This window comes from Mesoplodon bidens (assembly GCF_964165515.1).
Source record: "Mesoplodon bidens genome assembly, chromosome: 16".
NCBI lineage: Eukaryota > Metazoa > Chordata > Mammalia > Artiodactyla > Ziphiidae > Mesoplodon > Mesoplodon bidens.
This window is the reverse complement of record NC_138173.1, coordinates 8462312-8476069: the sequence shown is the minus strand read 5'-3', so window position 1 is coordinate 8476069 and position 13758 is coordinate 8462312. Positions and strand designations below refer to the sequence as shown.

The following is a 13758-nucleotide window of genomic DNA, read 5'->3' as shown; positions in this document are numbered from 1 at the left end:
TTCTGCAAAACCACCTTGTACCTCTGAATCCCGGTTGGGTGGAAGGGCGGGGAGCGGAGACGATTGCCGAAAAGCTACAGGACAGAGGCAGAGGCCAGGCTCACAGCAGCTGCCCCTCTTCCCCCAGAAACCACTACATACTGTTAGCTTTTCTGCCCAGGAATGAAGGACCAGCACTTTCTATGCAACGATCTCAAAACAGTGCGAAAAGGGAAAGCTGGGGTTCCTTTCACAAAACAGAATATTGGAAGTAAGAGATAAACACAAGAAAATTTCATAAGGATATAAATTAATGCCGTAATGCTCTGAAGAAAAAGACCCGTTTTCTTACCTCTAGCCTGGAGCTGGCAGGTAAAGCAAATCAGATCACTTACTAAATTCAACAGCTGGCTCAAGCAGTCTTTTTTAGAAGAGGTACAGGTAGTCGAGTCATTTTCAGGTTTGCCAAGTGAAGATATTATTATTATGGATGTTGTTATTATGGTGGTAGTGATCCATAAAGGATAATGCTGATGATGTGGGCATTTCTTTGTCTCTTTTTTTTCTTTTTTTTTATTTATTTATTTTTGGCTGCATTGGGTCTTCATCGCTGCGCGCAGGCTTTCTCCAGTTGTGGCGAGCAGGGGCTACTCTTCTTTGCGGTGCACGGGCTTCTCATTGCAGTGGCCTCTCTTGTTGCAGAGCACGGCTCTAGGTGCGTGGGCTTCAGCAGTTGCGGCACATGGGCTCAGTAGTTGTGGCTCATGGGCTCTAGAGCGCAGACTCAGTAGTTTGGTGCACAGGCTTAGTTGCTCCGCGGCATGTGGGATCTTCCAGGACCAGGGCTGGAACCTGTGTCCCCTGCACTGACAGGCGGATTCTTAACCGCTGCGCCACCAGGGAAGTCCCTATGTGGGCATTTCTGAAGAGCCTGAGCTACAACAAACGACTGACAGTCGGTCCCCTATGTCACCGATCCACCAGCAAAAGCTGGGCTTCTGTGCAGATCCTCGGGCAGTACATCACCTTTCGTTCACACCAAGACAAACACCACGTTTCCCAGGTACTGCACAGTGACAGCGCCTGCCTTCCCGCAATTCAGGTACAGTCGTGTCACCACCCATGGGCTGAACCATGTGGGAAATTACCTGGTTGCGTCATTTTATTGCATCCCTACTGAGTATCTGACAGCACATAGACAGGGTTCTCTTTATCTTGCTCGACCCCAGCAGCTAAACGAAAGGGCTCTCAACAGCCCACAGCAGCCACAAAGTTCCCTGTGAACTTGAACTTTGCTTCAAACACCAGCTCGGATTTTTATTTTTTGTTTTTTAATGAGAAGGGAAAATGGAAAACTTAAAATGCTAATTCCGGTGATAAACCTAGCTCTCTGAAACTTAACACAATCAAAAAAAAAGTTAAAATTTCAAGTGCACCAAAAATAGCAAAGCTTCAAGTTTTAATGAGAGATTTACTGTACTCAAGCTGGACAACTGTTTGTTCAGTTGTGAAGGAATAAAACCCATAAACATATGCAGAATCTAGATATGTCACCATAGAATAGTTCTAAGACGCAAAGGAATATTAGGATTTGGGATACTATTGTTTTTGGTTTTGTTTTTTTAATCCCCTGAAAAAGGAACACACATCCACCCTATAACATATAAGCCTACCTAATGGTTTATACATCTGAATCTGAGACCTACTGACACCACGCAGCGTGCAGCTGCAGGGGACGGCCCGTCGTCCTGCGTGTGAGCAGGAGCAGTGTGCAAGTACTTCCTGGAGGCTGGCTGTTGACTAGATTAAGTATTTACCAAGAGCGAGTGCTATGGCTGGGAGCTTAGGAAACATCCCGTCTTCTTTCCTGAGCAACTCAAGTCCTCTGCAGTGAGAAAAAGATGCTCCATGAGTTAATACATCTTGGATAAACACTGGAAAGAAACTTTGAGGACAGCCAATTCTGTAGCAAGCTGAATACTCTGATGTCGGCCACGTCTTGGACTGATAAACAAAAACAGGGTAGAAGACTAGTAAGTCTTACAATAAGTGTCTTTTAGGTAGAAAGTGTTCGCAATTGATAAGGTATGACTTGTGAGGAAAAGAAGCCTCCCTGACTCTAATGCACTCATGGGCTGCTCTGGGCCGTTCCATGTCACTCCCAGAGGCGGACCTTGAAAGCACAGGTGTGTAAGTCTTGATAGATGCTGCTCCTGCCCTTCTAAGGCCAAGGTCATTCTGATGGGACCCTCCAAAGCAATTTCTGCAGAGAGGTTAATGCTACATGGTCTTAAATAAGCCTGTCCTGATTTGAGTCCCAACTCCACCATTAATAGCCGTATTCTTGGGCAAATTTATTAAACAATCTCTAAAACTCCATATCCTCACCTACAAAATGGCAATTATTGCTCCTACCTCAGCGATGTGATTAATCCTACTTTGGTAGTCAGTGACCAACAGTTCACCTAAGTAAATAGGTTAGCAAAATGCAAACTCAAATATAGGCTACGCTCCGCACATGGTAGCTACTGAGATCAAGCCCTTAGAGCCAATGTTATTCAAGAAATGGGTTTGAGGGCTTCCCTGGTGGCGCAGTGGTTGAGAGTCCACCTGCCGATGCAGGGGACACGGGTTCATGCCCCAGTCCGGGAAGATCCCACAGGCCGCGGAGCGGCTGGGCCCGTGAGCCATGGCCGCAGAGCCTGCGCGTCCGGAGCCTGTGCTCCGCAACGGGAGAGGCCACAACGGTGAGAGGCCTGCGTACCGCAAAAAAAAAAAGAGAAAAGAAAAGAAAAAAGAAATGGGTTCGAGCCCTGTTCCGGGAAGATCCCTCATGCCACAGACCCGCAAGCCACAACTACTGAGCCCGTGTGCTACAACTACTGAAGCCCACACACCACAGTAATGAGTAGCCCCCACTTGCCACAACTAGAGAAAGCCCGCGCAGCAACAAAGACCCAATGCAGCCAAAAGTAAAACTAAATAAATAAATTTATTTTATTTATTTTTTTTTAAAAGGCAACAGCAGCTTCTCCAATTTTTCAACCTTGCAGCAAGGACGGGAGAATACGGGGAACTTCCACAGGCTCATGTCTGTCAACTGTTTCTACTCTGCCCCATTTCATTTTCCCTTTAGAGTCTCTTTTCAGTGAAAATAAAATAGGATAAAACAAAACAAAAGCTGTCTACGTTCCATCTCTCCCGCTGTCGTGCCAATCTGGAGAGCAGCGGGATTCCAAGGAAGCTGCCCCAGAGTCTCACCTTTCCAGAGGCAGAGGGTCTCCTATCCCAGACCCCATCCCAAATCTACCCATTTTAGATAGCTTCTTGTCTGTTCCTTAAGCAAGGCACAGAATTTGGGGGAGAAGGACCGGCCCCAAGGTTCAGAGACTTGAGGACCCAGAGTTACAGATTTTGAGAACACCGTGTACCTCTCCAGTCTATACTGGAAGGTTCTAATGCTCCAGAACGCATGGACTATGCCCACCACTGTTTACCCAGGCTAACATCTCCCACCGACTTTGGAGAACTGCAGGTTTGGGGAAAACAAGGACTGCCGGGTTCCCTGGTGAGACAGCCCCAGCTCAGCCAGCAGATGGGTAGCTCCATAGCCAGAGAGCAACTGCTCCTTCAAATGTACCATTTCTAGTGTCTGGGGTATCCGAGCCCCCTCTGCGTAGCCAATGACAGGACCAGGTGAATAACATCTAGGTGTGTGCCTGGATACAGGTGCACTCCCATGTTAATTCTGATGTCGAATTCTGAGGAAAGGTGAAAACCGTGCAGCCAGGATCCACTGCAGGCCTCTCGTGCTTGGCCAGTCATGATTTAGGATCCGGGGACTTTTTTTTTTTTTTTTTTTTTGCGGTACACGGGCCTCTCACCGCTGCGGCCTCTCCCGTTGCGGAGCACAGGCTCCGGACGCGCAGGCTCAGCAGCCATGGCTCACGGGCCCAGCCGCTCCGCGGCATGTGGGATCTTCCCGGACCGGGGCGCGAACCCGTGTCCCCTGCATCGGCAGGCGGACTCTCAACCACTGCGCTACCAGGGAAGCCCGATCCGGGGACTTTTTAAATTAAAACCAAGACACATGGTTTGATAAGTTCAATGACTACCAGTTAGCTAATGATACTAGTAACTACACAGTAAATATGCTTTACGCTATACCAAGTGCTTTAGGTGGAACACCTCATGCAATCTTCTGCTGTTAGTAACCCTGGCTGGTTGAGAGTATTATTGTTCCTATTTTTTTGATTCACTAGCCGATCCTCCTGATGCCACAACTCAAGTTCTTGGCCACCACGGAATAAAACCTCCACAAGAACAACTCCTCTCCTCATCTCCGTGGGAGAGGAAGGGCATTAGGGTGAAAGGCATGGAACCCGATTGTCTTAGGGGTCAAGATATCCCAAGATGTATGGCCCCCCATCAGTACAGTAGGCACAAAAGAGAAAGTGTGGACAGAAAAGCCCAGCTTTTCTACTATGTCACCACATGGCAACATTACTACCCCTAAATTTTAAACGTATCCAAATAATCCCTCAAAACCACCAGAAGTGAGAGTAGAACCTTCAGAGGTGGCACACCCCCACAGCTAACGTAAGCCCCTGAAAAATCTGCAAAGCCACACAATCGTGCCCACCCTGAGGAAGTCACGGAGGGCCCTGGTGGACTTGATCAAGTCACAATGGCACCAAAAAGGCCTATGAGGACCAATGTCATACAGAGCACCTTTGAAATAGAGCCCCAACCAAAGACAGCGAGTCCCAGGAAGGATCTCTCTGCACACGAAGATCAATGTTTGACCTATAATAAAAATAAACGGGTAGGGCTTCCCTGGTGGCGCAGTGATTAAGAATCTGCCTGCCAATGCAGGGAACACGGTTCGAGCCCTGGTCCGGGAAGATCCCACAGGCTGCGGAGCAACTAAGCCTACGCGCCACAACTACTGAGCCCGTGCACTAGAGGCCGCACTCTAGAGCCTGCGAGCCACAACTACTGAGCCCTCGAGCCACAACTACTGAAGCCCGCGCACCTAGAGCCCGTGCTCCGCAACAAGAGAAGCCACCGCAATGAGAAGCCCACGCACCGCAACGAAGAGTAGCCCCCACTCGCTGCAGCTAGAGAAAGCCCGCGTGCAGCAACAAAGACCCAATGCAGCCAAAAAAAAATAAAATTTTTTTTAAATTTAAAAATAAATAAACGGGTAACATCATTACTATACAAACTGGCAGAAACAAAAAACAAAACAAACAAACAAAAACACTGTTTCAAGATATGTGTTCAGCAGACGATGGCTTTTTCTCACGATGGTCTGTGGATGCCACCGTGGGCAGTGCCGATAATGCCAATGGCTCAGCTGATGCCAGGAGGAGCAGAGAGCCCTGCCAGGGGTGGCTGTGTCTCTTGAGTGCAGGCTTGCTGAAAAGTTGTATGGCTGGACTGGGATCCTCTAGGACGGGATGTCAACGCCCCTCCCCTAGTCACCCTGGACTCGTTTTCTTACAGCTTCGTTTCTCCCTCTCCCCCGCAGTTTGCCCACCTAGGGCGCCTGGCTCATGAGGTTGGCTGGAAGTACCAGGCAGTAACGGCTACACTGGAGGAGAAGAGAAAGGAGAAGGCCAAGATCCACTGCTGGAAAAAGAAGCAGCTCATGAGGCTGCAGAAGCAGGCCGAAAAGAACATAGAGAAGAAAACTGACAAATTCACAGAGGTCCTCAAGACCCATGGATTCTTAGTCTGAGCCCAATAAAATTGACTGTTTATTCTTAAATAAATAAATAAATAAGTGAACAAATAAATAAATAAGTGTTCAGGGTTTTCATACTTTTTCTCATATAATATTAAAGTCAGCAACTTGGAAGCTTTTCTGGATTTATCAATCAGCATCTCTCATTTGCGACCAATCACGCTCTATCATCCACTTTTTATAATAACTGAACAAAGTGACTTTTAAGATATATTAAGCTAGTTTATACATACTTCCCCCCAAAAACAGGTAAGTGTTCTGACCGAGGATGGTATTTCCCTCCACAATTATTTAAGTAATCTATTCATTTCTACCACACCCATGTTTGGCCACAACCGGCTCCTAAAATGCGACCAGTTTCCTCCATGGGGAGCACAGTGGGACCCACCAGCTATCTTCTGGGAGTCCAAGGACCTTGTCCCAATACATAAATAGCAACAGAAAGCGGCCTCCAGAATGTGGAGGTACACAAGAACAAAATGTGGCAAAGTCCGCTCACTGGAGGGTCCTCTTGTTTGTATGAGCAAGCAGAGTCCTATTAAAGCAAGTAAGAAACAAAGTGCCACATATCAAGGTAGATAACGAAGTTTCCCTCTTCTCTCCCCTTCCATTGACACCACCAGCAATCCTTGGTGGGTTCGCCATACACCGACATCTTTGGGGGGAAGCTGGCAGACTATTTTGGAAAGTTTTAGAATGCCGCTAGCAATGGGAAGCAGGCTGAAGCAAGAGTTTCACGGTCTGTTATCGGCCACCTCGGTCACATGCTTCAGGAGTTCATGAACTTCCTCCTCAGACCTGGTCCTCGTCAGGTGCTCCCCGCCTCCGTGAGCAGCATCGCCAGCCAGCCGGCCATGCAGGGAATACACTAGAAACCTACACTCCCTGACACCCTCCTCTCCCTGAGAACAAATCTGTCTTCAAGTACGATTCATGGAGCCTCCTAAATACTTCTCCAACCTGTCCACTTCTCCATCTCCACGGCCACCAGTCTAGCCCAAACCACTGGTCCTTCCCTACCCCATGGACCACAGCAACAGCAGGCAGGACGAGGTTCCCAGCCTATTCTCTCTCCGCTGCCCCACCCACCAATCCAGTCTTCAAAACACAAGCCTGCTCACGTCAAGCCCTGCTTAACACTCACCAGTGGCTCTGCTGCTTTTTTTTAAATCCCAAATTCCATGTAAGCCCCGCCCAAGCTGGCCTGTGCCCGCCTCTTGCGTGTCATCTAGCTGCTCTCTGTGGGCCTCAGACACGCTGCCTCCCTCCAGGTGGGCTAGCACTGCCCCCTTCTCCTACCACCACTTGGACGGCAGCGCTGAAACCACTCCTAACAAGTGCCTCTCCTTCCTCCCAGTCCACCGCCCAGCACCTATGACGTTGCGGTGGCTCTATTTTTCACGTGGGTCTTTTACATCTTCTCCTGGCACCACTGTATTCCTAACTCAGGCATAGCGCAGCGCCTTTTAGGTAGCAGGTACCCAATAGATACTTGAGCCGATGAACAAGAAAACAGGTGAAACAGGAAAACTGATCACAGCCCAGTCACTAGCCACTAGAGCCAAGCCTGGCACCTACAGCAGTGGTGTAAGGTCAAAAGGACCACTGAAGGAAGTGTCTTTGATGCCACATGGCCACAAACAAACAAGCCCAGGGACCAATCAGCCCCTTACTGCCAAGTAGTGCTTCTTCATTACTATTCTACATTATTTTTATTTTTTAAAAAATAGTTTTTACTTTTCAAAATAAAAAGAAAACAAAAACCTCCAAAAATATTTCACTGAGAAAACAATCATGTTTGCAGTCATCTAACATTAGTAAAAGGTGCTGGAACCTAGTTATGGTAATGAATACGTGCTTCTATAATGAAAACAATAATCAAATCTCAGAATAATTTTCTCTGCATTTCTCTAGATGGATAATCATGCCTCCCTGCTCCCCCCTCCCAAAAAAACCCTCCAAACCACCACACAGAGACAAATACAATACTGTTGGCTTAAGAACACCCTTAAGAGCTATGTTAGCATAGGCTATAGGATGCTTAAGCCAAAGGGTACTTTTGAGTCAGAACATAAGAGGGAGAGCTAGCCTCTTCCAGAAGCAGCTCAGTCATCCAACAAAGACCAACCCGGCACTCCCCTGCATGAGCACCCAGCTAGGCACCAGGAAGACAACCACGACCAAGACAGCTCTGCCTGCAGTAACTGGGTGGCCAGCCAGAGACAACTCCTTTAATTAATCCTCTGGGCTTTAGTTTCTTAATCTGTAAAATGAGAAAGTTCAACTAGCTCTCCAAGGTCCTCATGCTCTAAATATCCAAAGATTTACTAATGACTGTAAGATGAATTTCTACTTGACAGTATCATTATGATTTCCTGTTTCTATTTATTATTTTTATCACACAGGTGTGGTTTCATTTAAGGATTTTAATATATTGATAAAAGTAAAATATAAAAGAACGGTACTAATGTTTTTAATTACCATCCCAGCTCTTAACTACCACCATAATCAGCTATGGGCTTTTGCCATAACTCCAACTGAGTAATACCCAAATTAAAATAAATCATTACATCTTCATATTTTTTGTAGAAAAACAGAAAAGTGATAGAAATAGAAAAGTGATCATTTACTCCCAATTTCTTTCATATTTTAACATCATCCATCATCTTTGAATGTCAAAGTTTTCTTTAAAAAAAAAAAAAAAAAAAAAACTAGGACCGAATAATAAAGATCTCCAGAGAAAAAGGAAAATTTTATCTCCCAAACGGATAAGGCTATAATGGCTTTAGAAACCTGATAAGATATAACAATACAAAATTCTGAATTTCTAAAAGGGCATAAAAAGAAAACTCTTTTAAAGATATACAGAAGTGTCCGTGTGAATGAACAAGACAATTAAAGAGTCACACAGGGCCATCACGTTCCCGACATCATCTCACCGTCATCACCCCAGATGTTCCTTCCCCATCCACCTTAGTGAATTTAGCTATGTGACCTACATCTATCTAAGTGCTGGTTTGTTTACATCTAGAAAGCATCTGAATACTGGAAGCAAATCACTTGATTACAAAGCTGAAATTTTAAGGGTCATTTTTTTTGCAGCCACATATTTTGCTCAGCCCTAACCATTTTTATTCTCGCAATGCCTTATTTATAGATGTCTATAAGACGGCCATGGTGACTACTATCAAACCTGAAAGGCCATGTACGGATAATAAAAGATGGACAATAACTACCACCTCCAAAGCTGATCTTAAAATTTAAAATATGAGTACTTGGTTACCTACAGAACGCGCTCTCCTAGTAGATGGTAAACTCTGTGAGGGAAAGTACCGCCTCTTACTTGTCGTTTTACACACCGAAAGCTTGCCAGTGACTGCTGAATCAAAAGTAACCAAATGGATGGTGACACTTTCTTAAGCACAGGGAATAAAATGCTCTTCGGCTAGGTTTGAAATAACTACTCTAAACTTGGCACTGGAATTGCTCTTACGGGTTACACGGCATGTACGTAGAAGCACTCTGACTGTATTTTCTCATAGACGAAAATATTCTTTTACTTTTGACCTTACTGCTTAAAAACTATACAATAGGTAATACATTATTGACTGCATCTGTATGAAGAAAAAGTTGTAACATTTCTTTGATACAGTTTTATAAAGGTACTCCCCGTGGTATTCATTTTAACTCAATAAAAGTAAGACGCTCATGAAAAAAAGTTTTGGAAATAGTCCTATAAGTCGAACTGATTAACAACTAAACCAAGTACAGGAGAATCTACGAAAGTACTGCTTCAAAATTAAGTTACTAGACCTGCTATTTTAAACTCAACTTAGGTATTCTCAACTTGGAAAAAAAAAAAAGTGCTATGTTTTTTCCTCAAAAGAGGAAAATAATGTTTGAGTTTTTAACCATCACCGTCACCTATAAATGACCTATATTTCTCTATCCTGACTTTCAAAATTAAGACACAGAAAAGGAAGCAATTTTTTAAATTGACTTAAAAATAATTTCACTGATTAAACCAATATAATTAGAGTTTGGAATTCACATACCAGTTCCTTTATTATAATTATTCATTTCTTATCAAGAAACTCATTTGAATCCTGAAAAACCTAGAACAGAATTCATCAAGCTTCAATTTACTGGCTTGCACAGAGGAAAAAAATAGAAAATATCAACAGACTATAAACAATAAAATCTATAGTGCTAGAAAACAATTCTTGAGTATTACGGTGATGAAATTCACCTGTTACAAGCCTCACAAAAATCCATCACGTCCCTTTATCTGGTTACCAAATGGCCGGGGTGGGGGGGATGTCATAATTTCACTATTTGGCAAAACAAGAAAACTTAGTTTCTAAAATTTGCTGCAAGTCGCTTTCCACTTCCAAATTGTTTACCTTGCAACTTTTTTCCACAGACCAGATTTTTCAGGGAAAACAAACTTTTTGTGAGCAAATCCGGAGGACATAAAATGTCTCCCACTTACTATCACCTAGAAAGGCAAACCCAGTCCTGCTCGGTGCCCCCAGCATCTAGCTTTCAGCCTCTTCATTATCATTGTCAATGAATGGGCCCCAGTCAAATGAAAGCTGCCATTTTAGGGTAAAGACTGGAGGGCTTCTGTTGTGCAACAGCAAGACAAAAACACTCCGCGACAGATGTACTCTGGGGGCTGGGAGGCGGATTCAACTTCGCAGAATCACTGCTCAAGTTATTTCTGAAATAAGAAATTACCTACTACTTACACACTGCTACAATCTAAACGGAATTATAACTGGGAGAAATCAGGTTCCCATGCTGCTAAGATCATAGTCACTACGATTTTTTTTTTTTTTTTTGCCATCGTTAGACCAGATCTGTGAGGAAATAAGGAGAAGTTTTGTGTGGTTTTTTGTTGTTGTTGTTTTTCTATTTGATTATTACCTTTAGTGAGTACTCCCCCCCTCTCCTTATTGGGAGAGAATTGGGGGGAAAACACACTCAACCTCTTTGAAAGGTACTGCCCACTGCAAAGACGGCTGAAATGAGAATTTTCAGAAAATAAAAATCAGGGCCTTCACATAATCCTATAGAAATAAGTTAAAATATTTAATACAGCCCAGAAATCAAGCCCAGAGGATGAACATATTTCAAGATAAGTTCTTTAAATCGATGGCTACATAATATACAATGGGAAACTAAAAAGTATACTTAGCAAGTGGAGAGCTGGATAGTGTATCTAATTCTAGCAATTCAAAAGGAAACTCTCCATGTGGGTTGCTACTTTTCTTTTGTCCATTGTCTGTTTGGAAGAGGGGGGAAAAAACTAGTTTAAAATCGAGGCGTGAACAGTCCCTAAAAGTGACCTCCAGGAAAACCGGCCGCCGGGTAGCAGGAGCACTCCCCGCGCGTCCGCTCGACGGGGGCGCTCACAAAGCCGGCGGGCGGGCGGGCGGCCGCGAGTTCGGGGTGCGCTCCCACGGCGCGGGGCTCCTCGAGGCACAGCCATCCGGAGAAAGGCGGCTCGGTAATGATGGCTGCTCGGGGCCGGCGGCTCCTTCCCCGGAGCCTCCCGACCCCCCGCCCCCCCCGCGCCCGGGATCCGCCGCCCTCCCCCCGCCCCCCGGCCGCGCTCGCCCCGCGCCGACGCGACCGCCCCGCACCGCAGCCCTCCGGGTGCCCGCGCCCCCGCACCCCCGGTGCCAACCAAACAAACAACGCGTCCCCCACCGCCCTCCTTCCTCTGCCCGCTGACCGCCTGGCCTCCAGCCACCTCGGCCGTTCACGCCCCGAACGGCGGATCTCGGCGGGGGCAGAGCGCACCCGGGCCACCTCGGGGGCCACCTGGTGACACCCACCCCCGGCGTTGACCCCCGGAGGGCTCGGGGATGGGGGAGCTGAGCTGCCTCCGGGGACTTAAAGTCGCTATTATGCAGCCGCCGCCGCCGTTGGCCCGGCCAGCTCGGCAAGGTGGGGTCCCCTCCGCGCCGCGCCTCCCCGCGCTCGCCCCGACCCCGCTCCCTTTCTTCTCCTCCTCGCGCACTTGGGAGCCGCCGGGGAGCCCCGGGAGCCCCCGGCTCCGGGCTCGCAACTCCGCGCCCGCGGCCGGCACGGGCCGGGCTCGGGACGCCCCCCGAGCCGCGTGTTCGCGCCGCCCCCGCCCCACGCGGCGCCCCGCGCACTTTCCTCGCCGCCGACCCACCTCGCCCGGTGGCCGTCCCCGCGCGGGCCGGCGCCGCCGCGCCAGGAGGGACGCACTTTGTTCGCGCCGGTGCGGCCGCCGCTCCCGGCGAGCGCGGCGTGGTCGGTCCGGGGCGGGGGGCGGGGGCTGGAGGCGGGGGTCGCCGCCGTCCCCGAGCCGCCGCCTCCGCTGCTCAGCCGCCCCGCGCCCGCGCGCCCATCGCCCACTCGCACTGGAGTTGCAGCCCAACTTTTCCTCCTTCCTTTTTCTTTCGAATGGAGCCGGCAACTCGTGCTCGGCGCCGGCGGGAGGAAACGCGCTCGCGCTCCCCCGCGCGCAGACACGCTCCCTCCTGTCCCCCGTCCCCCCCCCCCACGCCGGCAGCACAACAAAAAGCCATTTACATGCGAGGAAGTGACCCTCGGCCGGACCGCGCGCCGCCGCCGGCCCCGCGGACGCAGGCAAAAGTTGGGTCGCCGGGCGGCGCTCCGGGCGCGGGTTCGGGCCCCGCGGGCGGCGACGCCGGCGACACGGCCCGGGCGGCGCTGCGCTCCAGCGCCGGCCCCGGCCCCCGCCCGCCCTAGCCCCTCGCCCCGCACACGCCCAACTCCTCGCTCCCAACTCCTCGCGCGGCCCCGGCCCCGGCCCGGAGCGATTTCCTGCCGCCGCCGCCCCTCCCGGGGGCGACCGGCGAACTCTCGCGCTTACCGGGTCGGGCGGGCGGGCGGGCTCCTCCGCTGCCCTGTGCCGAGGGGAAAACAAAACGCAGAGCGGGCTCCGGAGTTGGCTCGGCGGCCGCGGCCAGGGGGTTGAGTCCTCGGGCACGGAGTTGGCCGGGGGCGAACGCGGCTCTGGCGAGTTTCAGGGTCTCCGGGTCCCCGGGTCGCCTCCTCAGCGGCGCTCCTTTGTGTAATTGCACTCGATTCAAGTTTAATCCGATAGTTCCCGAGCACGAGCGCGTCCGCACTACCACGGCTCAACCCCCGCGCCGCCGCCGCCGCCGCCGCCGCCGTCGCCGCCGCCGCCGCCGCCGCCGCCGCGGCCCCAGCACGCCAGCGCCTGCGCGCGCCCGGCACGCCTGCGCGCGCCCGAGGCCGCGGGGCCGCGCGCGCCCGCCGCCGGCTCCCTCCTCGCCGCGCCCGCGCCCGCGCGCCGCCACCTGACGTCAGGCGCGCCTGGCATAATTTATGCAAGAATTCGGCCCGGGTGTGGAGGCCGAGGGAGAGGCCGAGAGAAAGGGGGCGGCGCGGGGCTGCGGGGCCGCGGGCCGCGAGGGCGGGCGGGGCGCCACTTCCCGTCCCCGGGCGGGCGCCGGCGCTGCGGGCGGCTCTCCCCGCGGGCCGGTGCGTGGCCGCGCCGCCTTCCCGGCCCGGCTCGCTGGAGCGCTCGGCCGCCGCGCGGCAGCGCCCGGGACGCGGGCTGGAGACCGTGCCACGTTTCCCCAAGCGGCACCTTCCCGGGGTCCGGGTGCGCCGCCCGCGGGCAGGAAGCGGCGGCTCGGCCGGCGGCGGTCCTCCCGGCCGCGGCGAGGGGCTTCCGAGGCTGCGCGGACAGACGGCCCCGGCTCAAGGGGTTGGGACGTCCTTTCTGCAATTATCCGTCAACTTGGAACGATTTTCCCACCTGAAATTATTTAGAATGGGCACGTTCCATTTCAGATTTCTCCTGCCTCTCCACGTCGCTTGTCTTAACCTCCTCGTTGACAGGACCGCCGGACCCACCACTAAATCAAAAAGTTTAACTAGATGGCGTTGATTTTGTTGAATTTGTTGCCATGCCAAAAAAGGGAGAGGGAGCGCGATGGTTATGAAACAAAGAAATGGGTTGTGTGCCCATTTTTAAACATGTCAGGACTAGAGTGTTT

The 13758-nt window shown here is 50.3% G+C and overlaps 1 protein-coding gene across 4 annotated transcripts in view; it reads right to left on the bottom strand.

The window, feature by feature from the left end:
- The window catches only part of CHD7 (chromodomain helicase DNA binding protein 7), a 179588-nt gene extending 166683 nt beyond the window's left edge, over window positions 1-12905 (bottom strand). For 3 of the 4 annotated variants that reach the window (XM_081258041.1, XM_081258043.1, XM_081258044.1), the window contains exon 1: window positions 12603-12905. The gene's annotated coding sequence lies outside the window, so the exon portion shown is untranslated. Of the gene's footprint in view, window positions 1-11915; window positions 12169-12602 lie in introns of those variants that run through there. The other variant, XM_081258042.1, reaches the window with a different exon arrangement.
- Window positions 12906-13758: the final 853 nt, after the last annotated feature.